The following is a 25,708-nucleotide window of genomic DNA, read 5'->3' as shown; positions in this document are numbered from 1 at the left end:
CAGTTTTTAATAGTATGTTGTATTTGTGTAATTCATAGACTTAATTACACTCACCAATTCATACATGAAATATTGGAAATGGATCCATGCTGGGATACTACACTAGTTGACATTGTGTGTGTGTAAGAAGATAGTGGTGGTTCTAGTTGTCAGAGTCAAAGTCAGACTCATACATGTCATCAGAATCATAGTTAGATAAGCTGGAAGCCAGGAGGGAGTGTGATGAAGACGGTTGATGGAATGCACAACCTGAAGAACGCACCAACAACATGTAAGATGTCAAGTGTAAGCAAGTTTCAAAAAGTTTCAACAACAACAAACCTCATACATGAAGTATATATTGTGGAATAAAAAATATACAAAAAGAAAATTTCATAAACATTTCTCCATTTGTACAACAATTGTTTGGAGGCTCTAACTCGTTTGATCTCATGTCATTCATGGTATCCTCATTGGAATTTACTACAAAGTGAACTGATTTAGAAGCAGATGTCTGGATGGGCTTAGATGTTGTGATTGGAGTAGCGTCGGTCGTATGCGTCGCTGTCATAACAGCTGCTTGTAGCAGCTACAGTCTATCGAGTAGTCTCACCTGCAGCTGTTGGGATAAACTGTACGTGAGGGGGATATGGAGAGCGGGTGGTGTATATTGGCGACTGTAAACGGCTTCGAAGTACGTTCATCTCCACCTCGGGTTCAAGATTATGTTGACGTCGATGAGGAAGGTGACATCTATGGATGATTTCTTGTAGACGTTGTCTATTTCTTCTTATCAACCATATCAAAGCGCTCAGCAACATGAGTGACACTATACCCAAAATTGCTGCCAATATCTGACCTGAAACGAGGTAAACTGTAAATAAGTGAAACTAAAATATGAGTATGACTTTTTTTTAAGATATCTAAAATGTGACTAAGTGTGCCTATATAACTTTAAAACTAGATATCATTCAAGTTTTACTGAAAATTTTACAAAGGTACAATGTGGTTCATGTTTTGCTGTACCTACCAGTTGTATCAATTGCAGTTCTAACACCTTCAATGTCATCACCACCATCATCATTAATGTCATAGTTGTCATCTGTATGCTGAACTGAAGGAGAGGACGAGTTGATCCATGGATAAAGTAAAGGAATTTATATGCAAATATATTTGAATATTGTTTTGTTTGTCATGATGATACCTTACTCATGATTTATCCTTTTTGTATCTTTCAAAATTTGTCTTCAACTTGAACATTATATCTTACTACATAAAAGTTTATTGACAGGGCTCCTGATCTCGTATTTTTATGCATAGTCAAAATAATACAAAGTACAGCGAACCAAAATACTGTGATCAGCAGCAGCAGCAATACCTGTTATATACTTATCAGTTGAAGTTGAAATAGCTGTGGTTATGATTGAGGCTGTGGACGTTGTAGTAGGCTCCTGACTAGTGCTGATGAAGGCAATAGTTGTCCTATGTGATGCATGTTTTAAAGTAGTAGTGCGTGGTGTAGGTATCAAAGTGGTAGGTGTCCACTTAGTTATTGTGGAGGAAACATGTGTAATTATTCTTGACAGTCGTGTTGTGGTATGAAGTGTGGACATATTATATGCTGTATGTGTTAAGGTAGTAACAGAAGTAAGAGTATTATCAGTACTTGTTTGTGTAGTAGTCAAGGAAACAAATGGTTCATTGCTTGTAGATGGAATTGGAGATCTGGTAGAAGTTAACGTAGTATTAACTGTAAAACATAAACAAACAAGTAAAGTGGAAATAACAATTTAGTAAATAAAACTAACATGAAACGATAATTGAAATAATATTTTATCAATATCATGATATCAGATGTATGAGATAAATAAGTGATAAAATAAACATGGTAACTCAATTAACAAGACAAAAAGTTCATGATAGTGAGGCATGAAGAACTAAAAACTAATATTTATGTGAAATCTTTTGGGTATAAATTGATTGATATATTGTCCTTGCAATGTCAAAGTGTCACTAGATGGGATTGGAATCCTCCTCAGGAGACAGAGTTGTAATGGGGGAATCATTCCTCCCTCCCTCCCTCCCTCCCTCCCTCCCTCCCTTGACCTGTCTGGGATGTAGACGGGAGGGTAGAAAGATGAGTGTGTAATGTTATCCATTATCAAGTCGAGGGGCTGGGGGTTATCTTATCAGTAAAATGTGTTTTAAAACAAATTGTTCTTTGACAAGCAGTAAAAATTAAAAAGAAAGCTAGGATAGACTCCCATCAGAAAATGTAAGTGATAATTATAGTTTTAAATAAGAAATATTTGTCCTTTGACTAAACATTTGTGAGAGTAAAATGACATAGTGCATCATCGATCTCTTCATAACATTTGACAAAATATTGGTGCAATGAAATACAAAATACCTACAGATACACTTCTTTCCATTTATGGTAATAATCCTGGAGACATCAGACTGTAAAGACAGTACACTTTCACATGAAGCCTTCCCTCCTGTGATGGTCTGTTAAATAAATTATAATTTCATATTTTGCACTATCCTTTAAAATTATCCTTTGCTTACATCTTATGAGTTAAATTCATGCTTGATAATTAAAGCCAGAACATGAATATTGATTCAATCAAATGTTTAAATATCGAAGATGTGCTGCTAAGTTCTATTATGATGTTCATGTAAATGTTTTTTCAACAAATTTGATGTGATAGAAAAACATAATAAACCACACAGAATTAATTTATGGAGTGAAACAATAAGGTTACAGAAGTTAAAGGTGCATGGTTGGAGTTGTCTCTCTTTCAGCAAACAAAAAATTCGTTTTCAATCATCTACAAAGTACCTACTTTTATTTTCACAGAGGTTCACAATATTGCTTGGATGCATAAAATCTTGAACGATACAACATAAATGTGATAAAGAAATATGTTATATCTACCATTGTCACTTTAAGATCACTGATAAAAAAATAAACAGTGACGTGTACCAATTACTAAAATATTATTGTAAACTTGATCACTTATAGATAAATTGATTATTGATTAAGAATAAAAAATCAAGCTGTAATAAGAATGAAGATTTTTATGGATATCAACTTCTTTATGAGAGAACACAACGTTTCGGAGTTAATGCTTACTCCTGATGATCAGGAGTAAGCATTAACTCCGAAACGTTGTGTTCTCTCATAAAGAAGTTGATATCCATAAAAATCTTCATTCTTATGTATTTTCACTTCTAAATGACATTCAAAGACTTGAAGCTGTAATAATATGAAAGATAATAAATCGTGTTGAAATTAACTTCCTACCTTCAAAACTGGAAACAGCAAGATGTCTATTCCTATATCCATGAATGATGATTGTAATATTAGATATTTTGCTTGAGTATAATTGTTTCCAGTCTGATGAATTAACATGTGCGTTGTCCCTTCACATACAATCACTTGACTAGTCTGCATAGCACAATAACGAGAGAAATATTGGGATTTAGCCTCAGCACAGGTGAAAATCGTCAACAGTATAATCCAGACATTTGACATTGTCACAAATGAATTGGAAACTTTCTGCTGAATATGAATGACAGATTCAATGTTTGTCAATGAAATTGTGAGCACGTGTATTATAGGACAACAATAGTATCCAGTGTCAAAATTCACATGTGCGATCCTAAGACAAGAAACAACCACAACGGGAAATACGCTTCACTGTGTTCCACAAAATATGAGGAATATGATTTTAAAATGGTTGAGTTGACACTAACGTCACCGAGAGTCTACGCCTGTCATGTTTCTAAATTCATCAAGTTGAAAATCGTGATACACTAGCTTTGAAACTTTCCCTCCCTATAATTCATAATGCAAAGATGACATAAATGTCATTGAGTGAAGACGGTATCACCTTTATTAAAGATAAATGACACAAAATAGCTTCAACTATGTTAACTTTACATATTTGTGAAATTTGTGTATAAGCGGTTTTTAACCTATGGAATTTGTGTATAAGCGGTTTTTAACCTATGGAATGTGTGTGTAAGCGGTATTTTATACCTACTTACCCCTTAATAAATCCCTTAAAGGTAAATGGCTGAAGGCACTACATTTGTTGAAAGTTCCTTCCAACTCACAGTGGGGAGGAGATCAAACTTCCCTCTTACACATACATCGATCACTGGTCCGTTCAAAACTCGATTATGGCTCCATCGTATATGGTGGAGCCTGCAAAAGCAACCTTAAACTTCTTGATTCTGTCCACCATTAAGGCTTAAGACTTTGTCTTGGGTCTTTCAGAACTTCACCTATTGACAGTCTTTACATTGAGGCCGATGAACCATCTCTTACACAACGTCGTATAAAATTATCCTTACAATACATTACTAAATTATACTCTAATGAATCTAACCCTGCTTATAACTGTGTGTTCAGTCCACTTTATGAGGATTTGTACAAGAAGTCTTCGCTCGTTCTGCCTCTAGGGCACAGAACAAAACCCTTTCTTTATTTGGACAACATAGCTCCCTCTCGTCTTCTTTCTTCTCCTCCTTGGCAATTGGTAAGGCCACAAGTCGACCTAACATTAACTTCATTTTTAAAAAAAATCAGAAACTAATTAATTACAATATAAACAAGAATATCATCAATTAAAAACTAAATATAGCCAATGCAAACCCTTATTTACAGATGGTTCCAAGGACGGTGGTGCAGTAGCTTGTGCCACTGTCATTGGATCGAGAACAATTCCAGATAACAGCTCTATTTTACTGCTGAAGCAAACGTCATATTAACAGCTCTTTAATATATCCAAAGACACCCTAAACATAAACTGTATCTAATCTATTTCAACTCTCTTTCTTGCCTTCAGGCTATTATAAATTTGTCTTGTAAACATCCACTTTTCATTGAAATTATTGAAATGTATAATGATCTTGCCACTGGCCAATGCAACATCGTCTTTTGATGGTTACCCGGCGACGTAGGCATTTCACGGAATACACTGGCTGACCTTGCTGCCAAGGCAGCACTCAACAAATCTGTGACTCCACTTCTTATTCCATACTGAGATTATAAAACTACCATTATATTTTATAGCCATGATCTGATGCAAAAGAAGTGGGACACCCAAGTAGGTATCAATAAATTACATGAGATAAAACATTACATTTGTTATACCCACTTGGGTTGTCAGTCCAGATTTGACGAGTTCATACTACGACGATGTCGTATTGGTCATACAAGGTATACACATGCATACCTATTGAAAGTTGAGGATCTCCTGTTTTGTATGCCTTGTGATGAAAGAGTCACGGTCAAGCATATTTTGCTTGACTGTATTGAAATTTCCATCACAAGTATTTTACAGTTAAAACATTTAGGGATCTTTTTACCAGCGTTAGTTCTTATTTAATAATTGGCTTTTTAAAAGGAATTGATTTTTTGGTTGAATTTTGAATAGTATGTTCTGTAAATATATTTATTTAAATGATTGGTAGTTTGGATTAGTAACTTGAATTGTTGGTGACTGTACCCTCAAAGGGGGTTGAAGCATTGCAAAATTATTGTCCTCCTAAGAGGGTACGTAAGTTCACAGTAAAGTTAAGTCTACCAGGTTATTAATCGTGGTATTCTTGTTGTTTTAATTTGGGCTATCATTGTGTACACTCGCCAGTGGCTGAAGGGATGGTGTAAGTGTACTGTAAGTCCCCATGGTCCCTAGTATGGTGATCTGCCTTCTGTTGTTGGCGACCTATAGCATGTTTTTATATTGTATTGTCTAAATAGTGATATTAGTTTTAACTTTTTCATGCTAGTTTTAGTTCAAATTGTGATATTCTAGTTGTTTTACTGTCCTGTATATGGCTGAGATATTGCCAATGTGACGTTAAATATTAACTCACTCACTCACTCACTCACTCACTCTAAAAATTGTGCCCTGATTTGGCACTATATGCAAGACAGTCACCTTCATACAACTCTCACCTCACTACAAAACATGTTCCGACGTGATGACTGCAAGACAGCTCGGGAGGCTGCCGAGAGCTGCATTTCATTTGCCTTAGGACACATACCCTCGCTAATATATAGCAAGTTCTACAATGCTTTGGATTGTTGCCCCAGAGATTACCTCTCTGCAGATGGTTACGCTTTAGCAATACAGCACTAGAAACAAGTTTCGATTGATGTTGTTCGATTAAGGCCTAATTTCGAGAAAATGTTGATATTTTGTCCTCTACCAGACCGACCCCATGCTCTCTTAAAAGTCAATATTTCCTGCAATATTCATCTGATGTTTTTGAAATTTTGCATGCATCTCTGCAGTAGCATAGGGAATGGGTGCATGGGATTAAGGTCCAGCCCAAGTTTTAAATTGAGGCATTTGGACGGACCTGGGCTGCATTTCAAAAAAGCCTAAAATTAGGAGCCCATACGACCTTCTTTACGACCCTCTTCCGACCCTCTTCCGACCTCCTTTAAGACCGTTTCACAAAGACGTCGTATCCATGTCGTACCACGGGGTCCTAAATCCATGTCGCATATCGTTTATGATGTACTTTGTTGCATAGCAACGCATACAGCGAGACCAAACAGGCTCCTGCGTGTCTTGTTATTCCCAAAGTATTTCAAATTAGAAACACAGTTTCAGTAACAGTGCAAATGTCATGTTTTTAATTGAAGGTACAGGTTAATTGGATTCTCTCACTAAATTCGATTGAAAATTACAAGATGAAATGTATGAATAATTTCCATTAATATTATCTCTTTATCTGAATTAATCGCTGTCCATTAGCCTGTTCATATAAAACTGCAGTATATGTGTCCCAATGTATTGAATATTGTACATCAGAGGAACTAAAGTACATGTTGCCGATATGACTACGTTCGATCTACTAACACTTATGTAAAGGTTTAAATATTGTCCGCTACTCTCAATGTGTCGGTTTCTTTCGTAACTTTTATTCAATCAATCAAACACTTTCAAAGAATGAAAACGTATACCTATATCCACGTTTGATGTGACATTGAAAAGATACTGAAATTGGTTTCATGAAAAAAATATCTGGACCATACGCTAAATATACTTCTTAGTACTTACTGAAAATGTTATCGGAAACTTTTTTGTTTACTCTTGTCCATCCGACCTTCACCTCAAAGAATATGTACAACAATGGTGACATATGACAACACAACCGATGACCGATTTCTTGCGAAATGGCAGCTTCGCTGACAAGGGTACACAGGACTTTGCAAGGACTCTTCCCTCGATTCAGGGATCGTTTGAGCATAAATATGATATGTAAGTAATCAGAATGACTCTGACTATCTGTGTGTTGTTATGTTTTCATCGTTTTCATTGTAAGTAAGAGAAAGAGCCAGAAACACTGATAATTACTGTTGCTCTGCGTGATTTTGCTTCTGTTATGGCATCACGCTGCACGGAAACTTTGACAATTACTTATGAATTATCAAATCTTTGAATTGTATCTGTTTTTATTTTCCTCTTTACTTCTTTCATACTCTTTCTATGCATATAGGTATTGAGTCATTCAAAGAAATGGAGAGCCGGTTGGATGTCGGAATTTGTTTATAAAGTGCTACACAATGTAAAATCGGAATTCTTGTTTGTTTACGTTTCAAACTAGCGCAGTTTTTGTTTTCACCCCCTGTATGTTTCGTTTTATTTTATGTAGACTGTTGGTATTGGTGGCAAAGACCAGATGTAATATCATGTTAACGTGAATCGGTAATTTATTGATGCGTTTGTCACAGCTGACTATGGAATATTCATGATGTAATAGGTCTCAATACAGGCCTTCCGAAACGAGATTTTGTAAACACACTCCAATATGGCGGAAACCGCACTTAGGCGTTCGTTTGAGTATAGTTTCGAAAGCATCTTAACCGATTCTAGGTTCATCGGCTGCGTTTCAGATTTATTTTTGGAAATAACATGAAAAACTGATATCAGTGATCGTTCGCATGTTATTTTTAAATCAAATAATCATAGTAATTGTCCGATTTCCGCATTTGAAATCATACCGTACACAAAATAATGCTGTGAATCATGATCTCAAAATTTCTCAGGCCTTATTAGTTAGCGTGTTTTAATCACTTGCTGTAACATAGTCGTTGACGCCATGTTTGTACTAGTAGTGTTTACGACCTCCTAAAGCATTTACGACAGGTCAATCGGGGTCCTAAATTTGGGGCTGTGTAAATGTACGAGGTCTTTGTGAAGTAAAAAAGTAAGAGGTGGTCTACGACTTTCTTTACGAGGTCAGACCGGTAATAGGGCTTTCTGAAACGGGCCCCTGGTCCCGTACCCCCATTCCGTATACCACTGTATGTAGTTATTCCTTTCGCGAACAAAATATCGGGAAAGGATGGGCTTTCTTAATTATGAATGATATAAGTCCAGATGACTTGAATTTCATTAAGTTTTATCAACATTTTTTCTGTTGTTTGTTATCGACTCTGCACTTACAATAAAATCAGGATAAACAATGAATATGATCTAGCAAACAATGCAGATGAATGGGAGAATATTCTGAAATATTGTGAAAACGAAGTTCTTAGAAAATGTTTCTTAACTGAGCATAAAAGTGACACATATAGAAGGCAAGTAATACCATAAGTGGACGTCACAAATATAAACAATGTTCGTGCATGAAGCTCAAGAGGATTTCAAAACTGCTCTAGTACAAGGCAAAAAACGTTTGGGTACTCTCTGTTTTAACCTGTGTTCAGACAGTCAGTTGTTTTAAAGTCACACGTGCACATGGTCAGTTTGGATGGACGTTTCATAAACTACGATCAGAAACAGGTAGGTATTTTGGAGTGACTAGGACAGAATATGTAATATCTGTAAACTGACATACATAAAAGATAAATATCACTTTCATAAACATCACGCATCGTGACGTTTGTACAAGACCCTATGTTACTGATGAATGAGTTAGCAGATTTGCCTAAAGGAAAGAGTACTTGGGTAAGGTGTTGAGCCATGTTGTAGAACACAGCGTCGTGGGAGCAAACGAGTAAGCAGGTTTTGTGTTAATTACCTTCTTATCTTGCTGTCTTTGTAAGCCTCATTATTTATATACGTTTGCCACCACTGTCTTTTACATTCCTGCTTGACAACAGTGCAAGAATCTGTACCGACACGTTGCACTATCTTATAAAGAAGTTGTTATCCATAAAGTTTGTCAATCTTGACCTCGCGTTGATTGATTACAGCGAAGCGTTTGACACTGTAGAACACAAACAACTATTAGAAATAGTCATCCCAGATTTTGCTAGTTGAAGTGAGAGGAAATACTCAGAGCCAAGAAGTGTCGTTTATGGGTGTTACTTCATCGGAACTTTACTTAACCTGTAGCAACATTCAGCTAGCACTAGACTTCGACACTTGACTGACATATACACTATTTCCAGAATCCAGAATATTTCTCAAGTCACTTACCAATCTTAGAATCTATAGACAGGTTCATGAGGAGAAAAGACAAGCGACACGGCATTTGTTATTGCATCAACAGTGGTTGGCCTGTACGCATTTAACTCTGTGCGTGAAAAAGGATGCAAACTTAAATGCTTCATTGTTGTTTACTGATCCACTCATTTCTTCGCACTCATAATACATTACCTCATAAGTATGCACCATGGACTGTCAAAACAATCACGTTTCCAGGATACACTCATTATCAACAGACATCACACCATTCATCTTTTTCTTGCCAGTCTGTCCAAGAGAAGCAACTCGCCACTGGTTGTGGCGCCAGCCGCGAAATAAACTGCAATTATTTCTTGCCTACTATTACATAACCTATGGAGTTCCTCAAGGGTTGGTCCTTAGGCCGATTCTGTTCCTGTTTTGTGTGAACTCACTACCAGCAAATATCAAAAAGCATGGTTGCAGTCACTATGGATATGCAGATGACACCCAGCTCACTACCATCTTGAGACTAACCTCACTTCTAGCAAACCTTCAGATTGTGGATGACTGTCTGTCTGATATAAAGAGATGGGTGGCCTCTAGAATGCTGCAGTTGATGAAAGTAACACAGAACTGGTGATAGCCTGCAGCCATAAGGGAGTATCGGTCTCTGGTGTGAAGGTAGCATCCTTTGTCATTCAACCTTGCTGTGTTGCCAAGGAGCTTTGTGTGTACATGGACTTTAATCTCTCACTCGATGCCCAGATCAACCATCTACATAAAGTCTACCATCACCACCTCAGAATCATTAGCTCAATCCGCCGATACATCACCATAGACTGTGCCCATGCCTTAGTAAGATCTCTTGTGCTTTCTCAACATGACTATTGCATGCAGCATCCACCTTGGATTGAACTCTATGCAAGTACAGAAACTCCAAACAGTTCAAAATGCTGCTGTCCGTATTGTGTGTCTGAAATTTAAGCGAGATCACATCACTTTATCACTCATTTTCCTACAATGGATCCCTGTTAAGGACCGTGTGAACTTCAAAATCCTGTAATTTGTATACAAGTGTCTCCACAGTCAAGCTCCAGGGTATCCATGTGAACCTCTTACACTGTTCATCGCTGCAAGATGTCTAAGATCCCACAATCAGCACATATGTACAGTCTCTATTATCAGATAGATGGGCACCTTTGCCTACACTGCCGCATTGCTTTGATATTCACTGCCAGGTGATATCAAATGTGCCGAATTACTGACCTCTTCAAATCACTTCTAAAACCCATTATTTCTCCATAGCCTTTTCTTAGTCCTGATATCTACATGGATGAACAACTGTTTCCAGCCACACAGTAGTTCACTCAAAAAGCCCGCAGAGTATCGACAAATGGACCTGCAAATGAAAGACTTCACTACACTTAAGTGCACGTCCACCCACTCAGACTGGGTTCCATATCCCAGCTGCTTCCTTTCGAGGGCAGTAAACCCTAGAACAAAATATTTCACTTTTGATTTGCGATTGTGAGCCTATGATAATGTTTATTTGTTTGGGTTTTTTCACAATCAGCAGTTTATCTTATATGCTATGAATAAGTGATGATTGTGTTTTAATCACATTTATATTTAAAACTTTTATGGATTTAGTTATCAGTGAATGAATACATAGACTGTACAGGGTGTCACCATTCAAACAATGTTGACAGGAGTAGTAAAGTGTTCTTAATCACAGATGCATATATGTTTCCTGACTACATCTAGCACACATTTTCCTAAGTGCTTTAAACAGGCAGTAATACAACCTTTGTTAAAAAAGCCATCATTGGAACCCGAAAACCTCAGCAATTACCGCCCAGTGTCTAATCTTTCTTTCCTTTCTAAACTCCTCGCAAAAGTTGTCAAACGTCTGCTGCTTGGGCATTTACCGAACTTCGATCTGATTGATAAGTATCTGTCTGCCTACAGGACTGCACATACCACCGAAACAGCTCTCAATGGTGTTCTGGACAATATCAAGATGTCCGTAGACGTGAGTAATATTGCCCTGCTCGTCCTTTTAGACCTCGCCGCCTTTGATACCATTGACCATACAACGGTCTTATCAAGACTACAGATATAATATTCACTAAACGACACAGTCCCGAGGTGGTTCTCAAAATATCTGGAAGATCGTGTACAGTCTGTTCAAATTAACAGGACATTTTCAGAAAGCCATGGTCTTCAGTTTTGGGACCGATACTGTACATTATGTACACCAATCCTCATGGACAACTGATCTCTGATCGTCGCATTGGGCTGCACTTTTATGCGGACTACTCTCAACTGATGGACAGCCTTAAACCAAGTCCAGGCAGTCAGCAGAAGACCAAGGATAACATGGAAGATTTTCTGAATGATGTCAAGTCCTGGATGACAAACAACAAACTGGTCTTAAATCATAGCAAAACAGAAGTCATCATTATTGCTTCACGTCAAACACAGCAGAAGTGTCAGCTCTCTTCTATTTCCATTGGACAAACCTCAATCCGGTTCTCTGACTGTGTAAGAAACCTTGGTGTTTATTTCGACTCAAATCTAACTATGAAAAGTCATATCAGCCACTTATGCAAAACATGTCACTTCCATCTCAGAAACATTGACTCCATACGTGAGATCTTAAGTATGGAAGCAGCGGCCACGTTTGGACTCTTTTGGACTCTAATTTTATCACGTTTAGACTACTGTAATAGTCTATTATTTGGCATTTTATCACGTTTAGACTACTGTAATAGTCTGCTATTTGGTATCTTTGATGAACAATTACAGGCCCTTCAGAATATACAGAACCATGCTGTACGCATCGTCACAAGAACAAAGCTACGATCACATATTTCGCTAGCTCTCAGTTCTCTTCATTGGCTACGGATCCGCAAGAGGATTGAAGTTTTTTCCCTTGTTTATCAGACTATTAATAGAATTGGCCCAACTTACCTCCAGGACTTGATAACACTGTCCAAACCGGAAAGATCTCCCGGCTCCCACCCTGCTGCCATTCTTTGGAACTCTCTACCATCTGGTCTTAAAACCTCTCCATCACTGCCAGTCTTTAAGTCCAAGCTCAAATCCCGTGTGGACCCGGGACAGAATGTGTCCACAGCACCCCATTGCTTGTCGTAAGAGGCGACTAAATTGGGCAACCTGTTTGCCGTGGGTTGCGTCCCGTGTCGGTGGAGGACGGGATCCCGGTGGTTGAGGGCAGATGGGTTTTAAACTGCGTTCCATTTGCCCAACACACCACTTTGGCCCTTACTTCAACTAGACGGGTGGTAGAATCGGCCTGATTCTATCAATCGGCTGGTCACGCCAAGCCCTGTGTATGGACTTACGTTTTTGTCAATATACTAATCTTTTTGGAAAATGTGTTACTTTTGGTCTTGGCAGAATTGTTCTCTAAACATGTTTATGATTTTGATGTATTATGTTTTGCACTTTGCCTAGAGTCTTATGCCAGAAGGCGGTGGCTCATGGGCCAATCTGGTAGATGTGTTATTAATAACTCTTCTGCTGGAGTATATCATCCGAGTATCCTTGGTGCTGCAAGTTGGAGACCCACTTGTTTTTAGCATTGTCCTTGTGATACTCCGTGGTGGGTGGGGAGCTCGGATGACGAACTATTAGAAATTAACCATGGCTTATGAAAACCCTCCTAAAAAAACCAAACGACAACTAGACACTGATCCAATTGAAACTGATCAAAGACTGCCCACGTCAATTGAATACTGGCCACGATTTCTTGTAATTGAAACTGTTGACAAGACTCCATTAAAGTTGAACCCTTTTGCCATATCCAAGGGTATACAGGGCCTTGCAGGTGATGTCAAGAATATTAGACGTTTGCGTTCCGGTGCTTTGTTGGTTGAATGTGGGAAAAGGCAACAAGCCACAAACCTTATGAACACAGAATTGTTTGTCGGCGTTCCAGTCACGGTTACGGCTCATAAAACACTGAATACGAGCAAGGGAATCATCAGAGATCGTGACCGATTGTTTGCGGATATGACAGAGCTTGACATCATCTCTGAGATGAAAGATCAGGGTGTACTCAATGTAAAACGTTTCACAATCCGGAAGAATGATGTTGTAACTAACACCAATACTTACCTGTTCTCCTTTTCCTCACCAGCTGCTCCAAAATCTCTTAAAGCAGGTTATTGTAACATCAATGTGGACATGTACATTCCAAACCCTTTGCGGTGTTTTAAATGTCAAAAGTTCGGTCATGGCGTCAATACTTGCACATTGTCTGTTGTATGTGCTCACTGTGGCGAAAAGACACATACAACAGAAGATTGTGACAGTAATGTTAAAAAATGTACAAACTGTGCGGGTGAGCACTCCTCCAACTCTAAAAGTTGTCCTGTTTGGAAACATCAAATGGAGATAAATAGGATAAAATTCACTCAAAACGTTAGTTTTGCTGAAGCTAAAAAGCTAGTTCAAAGCTCAGAGCATAAGGAAAGCTATGCTTCTATCACCAGAACATCGTCAGAAACAGTAACCGCTAAAACAACAACGTCATCTGTATGCTGTCAGACAAACCTGACCTGGGTTAAAACGGAATCTCCTCTGATATTCTCACCTGCAATATCGACCCAAACAACAGAATCAGTTCCTAGTACATCTCAAAGCCAATGTGAAACATCCTCTGATCTTAACGCATCATCTCAGCCTACAAAGTCTAAACAACTCTCTAAGGGCAAAGGTACAAAGCCAGATTCTTTGAAAAAACTTAGTGGTAGAGCACCCAAAGGGTCAGACAATAAAATCAATTTATACAACAAATATGGATCCCTTGAGGACATGGACGTGACTGAAAACGTCCGCTCCAGGGCACACAGCTTGTCGCCCGCCAAAAAGGTACGGGGAAGATCCCCAATAAATCCTCCCAAACGATAGATTATCATAATCCTATTATACAGTGGAACTGTAGGGGACTAAGGAATAATTTCCATGAATTACAACTTTTAATCCAAGATTTATCGCCCTCAGCGTTTTGTCTGCAGGAGACATATTTGAAAGAGACAGATGTTCTTAACCTACGTTCGTTCAGTGCATACCATTGTTTTTCGCCTAAGGGTGACAGGGCCACTGGAGGGTCTTCCATTCTAGTTAAACAGAACGTTATCCATAGCCCAGTTACACTTACTACTAATCTTCAGGCTGTTGCAGTGCGACTAACTTTGCACGTTGCGTTTACATTATGTTCTCTGTATGTTTCTCCGTCTTCAACGTTTCACAAACTCGATCTTCAAGCTCTATATGATCAACTCCCAAAACCCTGCATTATTATGGGAGATTTAAATGGACACAACCCACTCTGGGGTAGTGCAACAATTAATGGTAAAGGTAGAGTACTGGAGGAATTTTGTTCAGATAACGATTTATGTATTTATAATGATGGCTCCAATACATATTTACATCCTGGTACAGGAACTTATTCTGCTCTCGACTTGTCAGTCACAAATTCAGAACTACTAAATGAATTCGAATGGTCAGTGCACGATGACCTCTGTGGAAGTGACCATTTTCCTACTATACTAAAATCTGTAACTCCATCTGATGTTCCTCCATCATCAAGGCGGAATGTTAAAAAGGCTAACTGGGCTTTATATGAAACACTGTGTGCTGAAAAACTTAAACCTGAACTTTTTATCGACGTTCCAGATGCTATTAAATGCTTTTCGGATGAACTGAACTCCATAGCTGATGAATGTATACCAAATTCCTCTGCAGTTCCACATATACGGAAACCATGGTTCAGTGATGAATGCAAACAAGCTAGGAAGGCAAGGAAAAAAGCAGAACATTATTTCCGACGCCATCCTATGGTTCATAATTTAAATAAATTTAAAATTTTAAATGCTAAAGCACGGCGTACTTTTAAACAGAACAAACGCCAATCTTGGCAAAATTATGTATCCAAAATAAATTCTCGGACACCCATGTCCAAGGTATGGAACATGATCCAGAAAATTAAGGGTAAAGGTACTAAATCTACTGTCCATCATCTTAGACATGGAAACCAATTGCTTACTGATAAATCAGATATTGCTAATAAACTAGGTGAAACCCTCGCTAAACACTCTTCCTCTTCTAATTATGTACCTAAATTCCAAACGTATCAAAGACAACAAGAAAAAAGAAGTATTAATTTCAACCCAGATAATGGGGAAGATTATAATGAAACATTTTCTATTCATGAACTCCATTCTGCTCTTGATCAAGCTCATGACACTGCTACTGGAGCTGATAACATCCATTATCAGCTCCTGAAGCACTTACCAGAGTCCTGTTTGGAGGCACTCTTATCTATTTTTGACGATATTTGGACTTCAGGTAAATTTCCGTCTTCATGGCGTGACGCTATAGTAGTACCAATACCTAAACCTGGACGTGATCATACTGATACGTCTAATTATCGACCTATTTCACTGACTAGCTGTGTTTGCAAGACCATGGAACGCATGATAAATAATCGACTTGTTTGGTACTTGGAAACTAATAACCTTATCACTGATATACAATGTGGTTTCCGTAAAAATAGAAGTACTGTCGATCACCTAGTGCGTTTGGAATCATTTGTTAAAAACGCACTAATTAAAAAACAACACGCCGTGTCTATCTTTTTTGATTTAGAAAAAGCATTTGACACAACTTGGAAACATGGTATTTTAAGAGACTTACATGACTTCGGTTTGCGAGGTCGTTTGCCGCAATTCATAGCCAACTTTTTAAATGATAGACAATTTCAGGTCCGCGTGGGTTCTACCCTGTCTGATCATTACAATCAGGATCAGGGTGTTCCACAAGGCAGTATTTTCATCATATATCGATCACTTGTCCGTTCTAAACTTGATTATGGCTCCATCGTATATGGTGGAGCCTGCAACAGCAACTTAAAATTATTAGATTCTGTTCATCATCAAGGTCTAAGACTTTGTCTTGGGTCCTTTAGAACCTCTCCTGTTGACAGTCTGTATGTTGAAGCCGATGAACCATCTCTAACACAACGCCGTATAAAATTATCTTTACAATATATAACAAAGCTATACTCTAACGAATCTAACCCTGCATATAACTGTGTTTTCAATCCTCTCTACGAGGACTTGTACAACAAAAAGTCTTCTCTTGTTCCACCTCTCGGGCACAGAATTAAACCCTTTCTTTCTTCGGCTGGCATTGAGCTGGCAAACATAGCTCCTTCCCGTCTTCTTTCTTCTCCTCCTTGGCAGATGGTTAGGCCACAAGTCGACCTAACATTGACTACATTTAAAAAATCAGAAACTAATGAATTACAATACAAACAAGAATATCATCAATTGAAACATAAATATAGCAATTATAAATCCTTATTTACAGATGGGTCCAAGGACGGTGGCGCAGTGGCTTGTGCCACTGTCATTGGATCCAGAACAATATCTTCTAGATTACCAGATGATAGTTCTATTTTTACAGCAGAAGCTAACGCCATATTGACAGCTCTTAAATATATTCATAGACATCCGAAACATAAACAGTACATAATCTATTCAGACTCTCTTTCTTGCCTTCAGGCTATTAAACATCTAGCATGTAAACATCCACTTTTAATAGAAATTATTGAACTTTATAACTATCTTGCGACTGGCCAATACGACATCGTCTTCTGTTGGTTACCCAGCCATGTTGGAATCTCTGGTAACACTTTGGCTGACCTTGCTGCTAAGGCAGCGCTCAAGAAATCTGTGACACCACTTCATATTCCCTATACTGATTATAAAGCTAAAATTAGATCTTACATCCGTGATCTGATGCAGAAGAAGTGGGACACCCAAGTAGGTATCAATAAATTACATGCAATAAAACCATATGTTGGTTACACCTACTTGGGTTGTCGGTCCAGATTTGAAGAGGTCATACTACGACGATGTCGTATTGGCCACACTAGGTATACGCATGAATATCTTTTGAAAGGTGAGGCTCCTCCGTTCTGCATCCCTTGTGATGAAATCATCACGGTCAAGCATGTCTTACTTGACTGTGTTGAATATTCCATCACAAGGGACAATTATTTTAAATCAAGAACTATGAAGGACCTTTTTAGTAACGTACGTTCTCATATAATTATTGCATTTTTAAAAGAATTGAATATATTGACTGACATGTAAATAAATAAGTATTTTATGATTGGAAATTCAATTAGCAGCTAAGATTGTTAGTGGCTGTATCCTCGAAGGGGGTTGAAGTACCGTAAAAGTATTGTCCTCCTGAGAGGGTACGTAAGTCCCAAAACGGTTTAAGTCAGATTGAATCTTCCACTTTTTTTTAATCGTAGAATATGTGTCATTTTAATTTGTGGCTAGTCTTGCATACAGTCGCCAACAGCTGAGGGGATGGTGTAAATCCAGTCAGGGATCATGCAGGTAGCAGAGGTACTGTAAGTCCCCATGGTCCCTGGTATGGTGATCTACCTTCAGTTGTTGGCAACCTATAGCTCATTTTTATATTGTACTGTCCTCTATAGATACATTGTTTTAGGTCTAACATTGTTGTTGGCGATCTATAGCCTGTTTTTGTATTGTACTGTTCAAATAGTGATACTATCATTTTTTAAGTTTCCACGCTAGTTTTAATACTAACTGTGATAGTCTAGTGGTTTTGCTGTCCTTCGTAGACAGGTTCTTCATAATATCCATATGTATTATTTTTTGTGATATTTGTTCTCGTCACGATATGGCTGCGATATTGCCGATGTGACGTTAAATATTAACTCACTCACTCACTCCAAGCTCAAAACTCATCTCTTCAAGAGTTGCCTTTGAACACCAAATTTCCTGTATATAGAACCTTTGTATATGTTATGTGCTTAGAGCATGTCCCTTAGTGATGTGGATGAACCACATATAAATACTCTTATTATATTTTACACATTGAGATAGAAATGCAGCAGAGAGGGTTTGGGTGATCCAGGCACAGTCAGGCTGGTAAAGCTCATCATCAGCTCAGGTCATCCACTGACAAGGTGTTGGATAGTCTCCGTAAATTCATTGCAAAGACGACATTTCATGTTCAGAGTTTGGTTTCGAATCACGTTCTCGCGATTCCAAGTGGGAAGTGACTGGTCCTGAGCAGCAAAAAGGAAGCCCTCACTTTTGAGATCAGCCGATTGCCGCTCTGTTCCACACACTGCATGTACACACGATGAAATGGCTTCTCAACAAAGGACTCTGGGCAAACTTGGTAAAGGACTTCACCTTCCCATCACTCTACCGTCCAGCAGTACATCGCCATCAACAAAATCAACTTCAAATTTAAGATTGTGTCCAACAACCTTGACACGCTTAAAATAGCTGTGGAATTCCTTGCATTTATCATGAGTCTTGACATGCATCACCAGAGGATCACCGATAAATAAATATGTGCGAACATACACAATAAAATTCTATCATGAAGAGCTTCCACATTAATCAAACCCCGAACTCCTGAATTGATTGGCATGTATAAACGATTAAGAGAGGTACGAGGGTGGTGTGCTCTATTATCAGACATGATCGATCCTTCTGGTCAGGTCTTCACTGGAAAAAAGTCAACATTTACAAGCTTGTAAATCTTTTTTAAAGATGATGTTTACAATACATTTACAATTTTGGAAAGATGATGTTTACAAGACATTTACAATTTAGAAAGATCCACAAGGGGAGATAACCGGTGGGTGATGGTAAAACGATTCGCAAGGCCTCAAATTCACACCTAATAAATCCCAAAGGCTAATTACAGTTTGACTCCATGACAGAATGAATGAGGTTATTGGGTCGTGAAATAAGAGTGGGACAGACCACTGTTCGATAGACAGGTGTCACTCTGTTAGGGGTAGGATGCTGATGCTCTTACTACAGTTTTTGGTGGAGTGAAGATGCATGGGTGTTTCTTTCACTATGCGCAAGCTGTTTAGAAACGAATTCCGACTCAGTACCCCACTTATTTTGTGTCTGGGAACAGTGAATAACAATAACCTTAAACAATATCACCTTGTCACCTCTGATAATATGCTAAATGATAGAGATTGTGTTGTGGTAACATAACACGTGACAATATATGTTGCTATGAATTCTGTGGTCGATCCAACCTTTACCAATGGAACCAGTGATACAGATGGGATAGATCACCTTTTGAAATTTTTCACGATCATATTTGATTTTTGTTGTTTCTGGTAAGTCATCTTTTCTGTGGTCAATATTGGGCCAGTCCAGCAACAATCCACCATAATCCCATAAAATCATTGAGGCATGAATGAACTTACCTACATAACTGAATAATGTTAGGCTTCGTGGGACTACACCTGTTGTGCATGGGCTAGTTGCATTTAACACATACTGCTATATTTAACATAACTAAACAATAACCTTCAGGAATGGAACCCCATGACAGAAATGTGTCCAGGACAAATAACAGGAGGGTTGGCATGAGAGGCTAAAGTAACTTGTTGGGAAAGCCCAATCCAACGTTTTCGAGATGATAAATTTCATGTTCGACTGGAGACGCAAATTAATAAACTGAACATGGTGCAACATAATGCTGGCCACAGTTCCCAAAGGAAAAATAACGTCATGACCTTCAGAGAGAACTGCCCACCCTGGAACACAGGGCATTATTGATATGTTGTATTATTTTGATGGGGTATCTCATGGAACGAAACTTTCTTAAAGGTCACATGCAACGGAAAACACAACTTTGCAGATAGTGATATCTTTCAGTATGCAGTTACCGAAACAAATCATACAAAATGCCAATTCAACCTATAAAGTTGAAAAAAACAAGATGAAAAAACCGCGAAATCGGAGTTCAAGCGATTCACTACATTTCCTCCAGCGCCGAGGGAAGAAGTTGTTTTAACAGCTGTGCTGTGCTGCGCCCATAACGCATGCGCAGTGAATAGGTTCGCGGAGCTTGAAACAGTATGCATGCCCGGAGTGTGAGGTCGTCAGCAGTAGTCTAATCTTGGTTGTCTGCACAAACAAGTAAATAATCTACTTGTTACATAAAAAAAAACATGTTGATTATAAGAAGCAGCCTCTGTCACAGAGAAAGCTTAATGTCTGGTATATTGACGCTATATGTTTGTCTGCCTGTGTGCTAAAGACAATATGCAATACACTGCTTCAATCATTGACCACATGCAATTTGAACTTAACTCCTATCAGGCCTTACGCCATTAACAAAATAAATTGATTTATGACTCGTGCACCCGAGTCCTGTCTCTGCCACATTATGTAATTAAGCAGGTGTGATACTTGTACATGTGATATGTTTTTATGTCTGTGGGCTGCAAAGAAACTACATCCATTTTTCTCGGATGACTGGATCTTACGGAAACTGGTGCAAACGCTTGTCAGTTTCAAGTCCTGCTTTGTACTTGGACAAATGACAGTTTCCAGCAGTTCACCATCTCTGCTGAAATGATTTTTGATTGTATTGAACGCAAATTCAGAGATGGATTTACAAAACCCAACATCACTACGTACATTCTTTATGGGTAACAACATAGTGTATATGATTTTGTTTAACAACGGTATGTCAATCCATACTGAAACGACGCATCAAATACAATACAAAAAGTTGTTATCATGAAGAATCTTACTTTCTTGTGACTCGCCATACTTCTAAAATGCCCATCAAACACATCATCTTTCTGAACACACTATGAGCCTCGACGTATCAGCAAATGAACCAGCCAATCGGTAGCTGTCGTTACACTTTGGACTCCCCCTCGGGTTTCGTTACGAGGGAAGTAAGCCCAAATACAACATAATGCACTTTTGAATCGCGATTGTCCGCTTAAAAATGTTTTTTATTTGTTTTCCTACAAACAGCAGAAATGATATAATGGAATATGTGTTACTAGTACTAATAGTGGTGGAATATTTGACATGTTGATATTTCATATGGGTTTTGTTTATCTCGTGATCAATAGTGGTAACACCGTGTTAAATCTGATAAATCTACCCCCGCGTCCCGCGTCCCTGACGCAATAAATTCTGGCAGGACTCATTATTTTTTTACATGTGCGTCCTCAAGGACGCAAGATTTTGATGGAAACCTAATGATAAATTTTGTGGAGAGGCATTATCGCCGTTATGCACGAAGTGTCCCCGCGAAGTATAGATGACAAAATATTCGTACTCCTGGAAATTCCGTGTCTAAAAATAATAATTTTCTTCCATACGCTCCCGTGTGGACCCGGGACAGAATGTGTCCACAGCACCCCATTGCTTGTCGTAAGAGGCGACTAAATTGGGCAACCTGTTTGCCGTGGGTTGCGTCCCGTGTCGGTGGAGGACGGGATCCTGGTGGTTGAGGGCAGTTGGGCTTTTAACTGTGTTCCATTTGCCCAACACACCACTTCCGCCCTTACTTCACCTAGACGGGTGGTTGAATTGGCCCGATTCAACCAATCGGCTGGTCATGCCAAGCCCTATGCATGGACTGTGTCTGTGTCATTGCACAATTTTGATATTTGGAATTGTTTTTGAAATTCGGTCTTGGCACTACTGTTGATTTGTAACCTTTTTATTTTGAATTATGATCGTATGAACTTTGCCTAGAGTCTTATGCCAGAAGGCGATGGCTCATGGGCCAATCTTGTGGATTAGTTATTTTTAATTCTTCCGGAGACCCAAGTCGGAGACCCACTTGCATTCAGCATTGTCCTCGTGATACTCCGTGGTGGGTGGGGAGCTCAGATGATGAAATCTAACTAACTAAACATGGCTTACGAAACCCCTCAAAAAAGAGCAAACGTCAGCTTGATACTGATCCCATTGAAACTGACCACAGACTGCCCAACTCAATTGATTACTGGCCACGTTTTCTTGTTGTTGAGACTATTGGCAAGACCCCTTTAAAGTTGAATCATTTTGCCGTAGCTAAAGGTATACAAGGCATCGCTGGTGGTGTTAAAAACATTAGGCGATTACGTTCCGGTGCCCTTCTGGTTGAGTGTGCAAAAAGACAGCAAGCCACCAATCTTATGAGTACTAAATCTTTTGTCGGTATTCCAGTTACGATCTCGGCTCACAAAACACTTAACACGAGCAAAGGAATTGTCAGGGACCGTGAACGTTTGTTTGCTGACATGTCAGAACTTGACATCGCCTCAGAGATGAAGGAGCAAGGTGTCCTTTTTGTCAAACGTTTTACAACCCGTAGAAATAATGCTACTGTCAACACAAATACATATTTGTTTTCTTTCTCTTCTCCAAATGTTCCAAAATCATTGAAAGCAGGATACTGTAACATCAACGTTGAAATGTACATTCCAAACCCTCTTCGATGTTTCAAATGCCAAAAGTTCGGCCATGGGGTTAATAACTGCACATTGTCTGTTGTTTGTGCTCACTGTGGTGAAAAGACACATACAACGGAAGATTGTGACAGTAACGTTAAGAACTGTACGAACTGCACTGGTGCCCATTCATCGTTTTCCAAAGAATGTCCTGTCTGGAAGTATCACATGGAGATCAACAAACTAAAATTCACCCGAAACATTAGTTTTGCAGATGCCAAAAAACTGGTCCAAAGTTCTGAACCTAAAGAAAGCTATGCTTCCATTACTAAAACATCGTCGGAAGCAAGTACAAAATCAACCGCAAGCTGTCAAACTGACTTGACTTGGATTACATCAGAAGCTCCTCTGATTTTTTCACCTGCAATATCTACTCAAACGCCAGAGTCACTTTCGTCTCAAATCCAATCAGTAGCATCCTCTGATCATGAGTCTTCTCAATCAACTCCAAAATGTTCAGAAACTGTTAAAACTAAACCTAAAAGGCCAGATCCTATGAAAAAACTAAGTGGCAGAGCTCCTAAAGGGTCACAGAACAAAATACAATTGTTTAACAAATATGGGTCTCTCGAGGACATGGACGTTTCTGAAAACGTCCATTCTAGGGCACATAGCTTGTCGCCCTCCAAAAAAGTGCGGGGTAGATCCCCAATAAATCCCCCCAAAAGATAGTTTACTCCAATAATATTGTACAGTGGAACTGTAGAGGATTGAGGACTAATTTACATGAATTACAGCTATTAGTCCAGGATTTTACACCTTCAGCGTTATGTCTCCAAGAGACATATTTAAAACAAACAGATACATTTGACCTTCGTCATTATAATGCATATTATTCTTTTTCACCTCCGGGTCATAGAGCCACTGGCGGGTCATCCGTTCTAGTCAGACAAAACGTTATTCAAAGCCCTGTTTCACTAAATACTAATATGCAGGCTGTTGCTGTGAGACTTACTTTACATGTAGCGTTTACGCTGTGCTCTCTCTATATTTCGCCGTCTTCACCGTTTGCCAAAACTGATCTTCAGGCTCTATATGACCAACTCCCAAAGCCCTGTATTATAATGGGAGATTTAAATGGGCACAACCCACTCTGGGGTAGTGTAACAACAAACACTAAAGGGAAATTGTTGGAGGACTTTTGTTCTGACAATGATTTATGTATTTATAATGATGGTTCCAACACATATTTACACCCTGGTACGGGGACCTATTCTGCTCTTGACTTGTCATTGACAAATTCAGTACTACTAAATGAATTCGAATGGTCAGTCCACGATGACCTCTGTGGAAGTGACCATTTGCCTGCTATATTAAAAGCTGTAACTCCATCTGATGTTCCTCCATCATCAAGGCGAAATTTTAAAAAGGCTAACTGGGCTTTATATGAAACACAGTGTGCTGAGAAACTTAAACCCGAACATTTTATTGACGTTCCTGATGCTATTAAATGCTTTTCTGATCAACTGAACTCCATAGCTGATGAGTGTATACCAAATTCCTCTGCAGTTCCACACATAAGAAAACCATGGTTCAACGATGAGTGCAAACAAGCTAGGAAGGCAAGGAAACAGGCAGAACATTATTTCCGTCGCCATCCCATGGTGCATAATTTAAATAAATTTAAAATTTTAAATGCTAAAGCGCGGCGTACTTTAAAACAGAACAAACGCCAATCTTGGCAAAATTATGTGTCCAAAATAAATTCTCGGACACCCATGTCCAAGGTATGGAACATGATCCAGAAAATTAAAGGTAAAGGTACTAAATCTACTGTCCATCATCTTAAACATGGAGATCAATTACTTACTGATAAATTAGATATTGTGAATAAACTGGGTGAAACTCTCGCTAAACACTCTTCCTCTTCGAATTATACACCTAAATTTCAGCAATATCAAAAACAACAAGAAAAGAAAACTATTAATTTCAATTCTGATAATGGGGAAGATTATAATGAAACTTTTTCTATCTATGAACTCCATACTGCACTTGATCAGGCTCATGACACTGCTACTGGAGCTGATAACATCCATTATCAGCTCCTGAAGCACTTACCGGAATCCTGTTTAGAGACGCTCTTGTCAATTTTTGATGATATTTGGACTTCCGGGAAATTTCCTTCTTCATGGCGTGATGCTATAGTAGTACCCATACCTAAACCTGATCATTTAGTGCGTTTAGAATCATTTGTGAAAAACGCGCTGATTAATAAACAACATGCTGTGTCTATCTTTTTGGATCTTGAGAAGGCATATGACACAACCTGGAAGTATGGCATTCTGAGAGATTGACATGATTTCGGTTTGCGAGGTCGTTTGCCTGAATTCATAGGCAAATTTTTAAATAACAGACAATTTCAAGTCCGAGTGGGTTCTACCCTGTCTGATCATTACAATCAGGATCAGGGTGTTCCACAAGGCAGTATTTTGTCAGTCACACTTTTTAGTATAAAGATAAACAGTTTATCAAAAGTTTTAAACGATTCAATTGATGGATCGTTATTTGTGGATGATTTTAATATTTCTTGTCGTGGTAAAAATATGCATACCATTGAACGGCAATTGCAGTTGTGTTTAAACAAGATTAATAAATGGTGTCTTGAAAACGGCTTTAAATTTTCCAAATCGAAAACTAACTGTATACATTTTTGTCGTAAATATAAACCACATAAAGACCCTGAACTATCTCTAGATGGCACACCAATTAAAGTTGTGAAGGAAGCTAAGTTCTTGGGTCTCATTTTTGACTCACACTTAACGTTTTTACTACATAATAAATCACTTAAAACTAAATGCCTGAAAGCACTTGACTTGTTGAAAGTGGTTTCAAATTCAAAATGGGGAGGGGATCAAGCTACCCTTCTCCATCTATATCGATCTCTCGTACGTTCGAAACTCGATTATGGCTCCATTGTCTATGGTGGAGCCTGCAAAAGCAACTT

General features: G+C 38.6%; 1 long non-coding RNA gene across 1 annotated transcript; it reads right to left on the bottom strand.

Annotated features, from left to right (window-relative positions):
* Nucleotides 1–601: 601 nt before the first annotated feature.
* On the bottom strand, nt 602–1,542 carry LOC137272530 (uncharacterized). The gene is made up of 3 exons (XR_010956098.1): nt 1,358–1,542; nt 1,010–1,093; nt 602–838 (listed from the first exon to the last, which is right to left on the bottom strand). It is a non-coding gene; the product is annotated as an uncharacterized lncRNA (long non-coding RNA).
* Nucleotides 1,543–25,708: the final 24,166 nt, after the last annotated feature.

This window comes from Haliotis asinina, chromosome 2 (assembly GCF_037392515.1).
Source record: "Haliotis asinina isolate JCU_RB_2024 chromosome 2, JCU_Hal_asi_v2, whole genome shotgun sequence".
NCBI classification, from domain to species: Eukaryota; Metazoa; Mollusca; class Gastropoda; order Lepetellida; family Haliotidae; genus Haliotis; species Haliotis asinina.
The sequence above is the reverse complement of the archived record's forward strand: the minus strand, read 5'-3'. Positions and strand labels throughout refer to the sequence as shown.